Genomic DNA, 6,000 nt, shown 5'->3' with positions numbered 1-6,000 from the left:
GTGGGCTTTGTGATGAATGAGCCATCTGATTCAATGAATGAAGGAGCCGAGTTGCCTTTTCCCCCCCAAAATGTACTATAAGGTGCCCCAAAGCTTTTTACTATCATTCTTTGTGTAATTTATCTTCGTTTCATAGTGTAGTTTATTTTTATTTAGTTTAGTCACATGATTTTTAAATTTGCAGTACGTTTTCCAATCAGTTGGGCTGCCAGACTTAATTACCATACATTTTGCCTCATCCCTATCAACCATACAATTTTTCAATTCCTCATCAATCCAAGGGGATTTTAGTCATTTTCTTAATGGGTGAATGCTTATTAATAACTGGAATAAGTAGTTTCATAAATGTGTCAAGTGCAGCGTCTGTTTGCTCCTCATTACACACCACAGACCAACAAATATTATTTACATCATCAACATATGAATCACTACAAAACTTATTGTATGACGTCTTATAGACTATATTAGGCCCAGCCTTTGGAACTTTGGTTTTCCTAGATATGGCTATTATATTGTGATCACTACATCCTATGGATTTGGATACTACTTTTAAGCAAATATCTGCAGCATTAGTAATAATGTGATCAATACATGTTGATGATTAAATTCCTCTGCTGTTTGTAACTACCCTGGTAGGTTGACTGACAACCTGAACCAGGTTGCAGGCACTGGTTACAGTTTGAAGTTTTTTCCTGAGTGGGCAGCTTGATGATAGCCAGTCGATATTTAAATCACCCAGAAAATACACTTACATTTACGTCATTTAGCAGACGCTCTTATCCAGAGCGACTTACAGTAGAGTGCATACATTTTATTACATTTTACATATTGAGACAAGGATATCCCTACCGGCCAAACCCTCCCTAACCCGGACGACGCTATGCCAATTGTGCGTCGCCCCACGGACCTCCCGGTTGCGGCCGGCTGCGACAGAGCCTGGCCGCGAACCCAGCCCAGCCTGGGCGCGAACCCAGAGACTCTGGTGGCGCAGCTAGCACTGCGATGCAGTGCCCTAGACCACTGCGCCACTTCTATGTGTCCTGCTGGTATAAATGATTCGGGATACAGGCGCAGGAATGTGCGCTGCACCAGCAGTGCAACAACACCGGCCTCGAGGAGGATCACAGGAACGCAGTGCGGGTCGTTCAGGACCCGATTCAGCTGCCGAAGTTGCGTCGTCGTCGGACGGGCCAGTTTCTGCTGCCGAAGTTGCAGCGGCGTTGGGCGGACTAGTAGCAGTAATGTCGGACGGACCGGTTGTGGCGGCTTGGGACGGGCCAGTTGCAGCTGCCGAAGTTGCGGTGGCGCCGAACGGACCAGTTGCAGCGTCGTCGGACGGGCCATTCCCGCTGTCTCCCTTAATGGTTGATTATTCTGTCACGTTGGTAATAATGATTTGGGAAACAGGCACAGGAATGTGTAATTTCTTTTTTTATTATACCCCAAATTACGACGTAGCGAAGACCAAACAAACACTATACAAAAACACAGGGTTGAAACCCAAACAAAAGAGTGAGGAGTACCTCGAATAAATACACATACTCACAAGATACCACACGGGACGAGACCCGTAATCACCTGCACAAGTCACAAGGGCACGAATGCCCAAATCACACAGCACAGGTACTCACACGCACCCACGGATATTGTAACAAAAATCAACACGCAACGAAAAACAAAGGGCACACTTATACAAGTACTAACCAGTGGAAAGAGGCACTCTGTTGATATCACATACATTATCAAGCATTTCACACATATTATCCAGATACCGACTGTTAGCACTTGGCGGTCTATAGCAGCTTGTCACGTCCGTTGTAATGAGGAGACCAAGGCGCAGCGTGATATGCATACATTCTTCTTTTAATGAAGAAAGAAACACTAAGCAAACTAACAAAGTAGCAAAACGAACATGAAGCTATATAAAACGAGTGCTGACAGGCAACTACACATAGACAAGAACCCATGAAACCAAAAGGGAAAATGGCAACCTAAATAGGATCCCAAATCAGAGACAACGATAAACAGCTGCCTCTGATTGGGAACCAATTCAATTGGTTGCCTCTGATTGGGAACCAATTCAACCAATACAATTACATGACTTACAAAAAAAAACTGGATCTACAAAAACCCCAGACAAGACAGAAACAAGCATACCCACCCTCGTCATACCCTGACCTGACCAAAATAATAACGAAAACATAGATAACTAAGGTCAGGGTGTGACACAGCTTCCCACCAGAATGGGCTTTAGGGTGAGGCAGATGAACCTGTAGCCAAAGTACTTCAACAGTATTTAACATGAGATCGTCTCTAACCTTTCCGTGAATGTGGTTCTAAAAATATAGACCGCATCACCGCCTCCTTTGGCATTTCTGTCTTTTCGGTAGATGTTATAACCATGCATTGCTACCACTGTATCATCAAAGGTATTATCTAAGTGAGTTTCAGAGATAGTCAGAATATGAATGTCATCTGTTACAAGCAAGTTATTGGCTTCATGGACCTTGTTTCTTAGGCTACATATGTTAATATGGGTATTTTTAACACTTTTCTGGGTTGCTTGATTGTTTTTAATGCTTTACTGGGAAGCTTATCAGAGGTAGACTTACTCATGTTATTTACACTGGAGCTGATAGTGCAGGGTGAGCTGCATAAAGTGGTCTTCCTACTATTGCACACCGCCTCAGTGCTAACAGTATAACTCTGGTTAATAGGCTCATGATTACAGCATACAATAGCTGTAGGATAAACACATGCATTCGGTGCAATTCGGGGTACATAAATTAAATTACTTACATTGTGTTTGCCAACGCACCTAAGATCATGTACATTTGATGCAGCATTATGACGACTCATTGTCACAACGGTAGGGATTAACTGAGCTGGTCTTGGATCATTTACCAGTCATTGTTTCAACGCAGCCTTGAAATGCGTGGACAGAGTCCAGCAGCCAAGATGGACTCCGTCATTCCTGTAGAGTATCTTCTGCTTCCAGAAGTTGTCATAGTTATCTATAAAAGTGACTCCAGCAGAGCTACAGTAGTCTTTTAACCAGATGTGTAATGCCAGCAGTCTGCTGAATCTTTCACACCCGCAGGACAAGAACACCCACTTACCACAAGGAGGCTTCCAAGAGACCACTTTTTATGGTCAAGCTATGTTTTCAAAAATCTTATGTTTACATGAATTCTGATTATCTCCAGGGATACACATTCTGAAATATATTTAGAGATCTTTGTTAGAAAGAATACTAGATTTCCCTTGACGTAGTGATGCTGAATGTAAAAAAAAAAAAAAAAAAAAATGGCTCAATTTACCCCCTTCTTCCCTATTCATCACAATATGGAATTGTACTAACTGACAGTAATCTCCCAGTTTCAAGCAATAGAGATCTTTTAAAGCACTTAAAATGTTCAGCTTTAGAGAGCGAAATTGATCTCCATCACCCTCCAAAGAAAACCTTATCTCCAGTCACCCTCACTGCCAACCTCTGAATATGAATGAACTGGCTTTTACACGGACCGGCCGCCTATTGAGTTATCAATCTTCACATGGGTAGTAAAGTGACTTGAAATGAGGGCACTTTGTGGGGAAAATAAGTTTGTGAATACACTATGGGGCTATAATAACACTGGAATAATTTTGTCCCACTCTTATCTCTTCCACCCACCTTTGTGTCTGAAAAGGTTTGTAGCTGCAATCCCATATTCACTATTTGCAGAGGGAGCTGGCTGATTCTTGACACCATAATCTCATATGAAAAGGTGCCTATCAGGAATACATGCAGGTATTTATCAAATAAGAATGACGCCATTTGTGATATACCCTTCAATAATAACAGAACAATCACTATATTTTCACTCGCTCTCTCCATCACACTTCCAGTTGAATAAGTCCCTGAGCGGAAAACTTTATAGGGAGCATTGTTACAGCTGATAAGGGGAATCTGATTGGAGGAGAAGGAACTGAGAGATCTGTTGTTGTTAACTTCACACAAATGTTTTCTCTCTTGTGCCATATGCAATGCTTAAGGTACCCGCCTTCTAAACCAGAGCATCTCCACTTGGCTTTCTCACCATAAAACAATGACTCTAAATGTGTTGTCAACCTCTGGCGATGACAGTGCTCACAACAAATGAACAAAAGCTTGTGCCTTCAGAGTGGACTGAGTCCTGCCTGGGGCCCAGGGCTAAATGAAGCTAAAGCAGTAGATCTCCCAGAGGCCAAAGTGTTATAGGACTAGAGAGAGAAACCTTCTGGTATCAAGGCAACTGTCTGTAGCTGGGGAAAAATACTGCACCGATCATCATAGATAGATGTGAAATTGCTCGACTAAGGTCTCTTCGGCAAAAAACGTCAAAATTAATGACAGATTTCTAGAGCAATCTTTGATTCTGACCATTTTGAGGAAGTGTTTACAGGCTATGGCGTCTCAATGGACAAACAGTACTATTGACCCTTTTTTCTTATTTTTTAAGCAAAGATCATTTAAGGGAGTATGGAGAACACGCTTTTCTGTTCGGCTAGCCGAGTTCCTAGGCGCCAGCCGAACTGATGCATGCTGACGCCTTGACTACAATGTCAAAGGGCCACGTCAGCACTGCAGTATCTTTACACACTAAAGGAGAACGTCATTGTTCAAAGTGTAAAAGCTCTGCCTCTCCGTTTTCAGTCCCCCCAAAAATGTTGCCATGCCAACCTTTCAATTCTACCCGACATGACTTGAGTCTTTGAATGTGCCTGTTAGCTGCAGAGGCAGTAGTGTTTCTCTGTTTTTTTTATCAAGGCTGACAGTGTTGCACAATGGTACACTTCAGCTCAATGTGCTAAGATGGTGATATTAGGAAATGTATTCAAAACTGAGTGTTAAACTCTATGGTAGCAAGCGTGTAATACGGCATTTCTCCTCTCCATCAGATTGAATCTTTGCACAGAGATGAGGTGACATTATTACGTCACATAGTCAGCAGACTTCCTAACAGCAGGTAGCCTAAAGTTGGTCCATGGACAGGTTGTGTTGTCCATAAAGTGTGCATAAACAAAATCATTTTCAAACTGTCGCCTCCCGTTGGCAGCCTAGATATGGACATGTGTGCACATTGCCCTTATGGCCTTACCTTATCACACATAAGCACGCTGAAGTCTCTATAATGCCCCTTCCTTGTGTACTTAGGATGACAGCTACACAACGGCCAATACCTTTTCGATGTATTTGGAGAGGGAAATGCAGGAAGCAAAGAGTGAGTGAATTAGATTATAGTGGCATTGGAGGTCCACTTGCATCTGGACATGCTTGAAAGTAAGCCTTTTGTCAACATATAATTGAGTTGTGAGTTTTTGAAGCTTGCCAAGCCTTTCTCTTGCATAGGTCATATACATTTTATAACATCCACAAAGGCTTAATATAGCATGCATTAAAACAAACATTGCTGCCTCATCATCATAATATAGTAGCTACATGTACGCATTATGAGTATATTGCATAGATTTCTCTACTTGGTACCATCTAGCTAGAGGTAGACAACTGGTTTAGTTGAAAATGTGGTTTCTCTGTATCCTTCATTTGCGTTGAAGGCAGCTGAAATCCAGAGCGGGACTCAATGTTGAGTGATCACAGTAATTAACACAACACACAATGAGCAATGAACAAATGGGAAATGGGCACAGACTTATGAAGGCCTATGCATTTAATCCTTTGCCACTTCACGTTAATAACATGTTTTCGTCACCACATACAGGTGTAGGATCTTAATTTGATCACCCTCTATTAGGAGAACTTTTATACAATGCAGGAAATGTAAAACGTGTAGTGTATTTGATCTATAAAGAGACTTCTGAAGTTTGTAATTAAAATTAAAATGTTCTGTTGCTGCAGGATTCTTTTCTTGCTGTAGCAAACTGGCACAAAATAAGATCCTACATCTGTACAAATAGAATGATTAGGAAGGGAGGGAGGCACAACATACTATATTACTGTGACCAAAATGTTGTTTCAAG

This window comes from Salvelinus fontinalis, chromosome 13 (assembly GCF_029448725.1).
Source record: "Salvelinus fontinalis isolate EN_2023a chromosome 13, ASM2944872v1, whole genome shotgun sequence".
Lineage (NCBI taxonomy): Eukaryota > Metazoa > Chordata > Actinopteri > Salmoniformes > Salmonidae > Salvelinus > Salvelinus fontinalis.
This window is presented reverse-complemented; position numbering follows the sequence as displayed.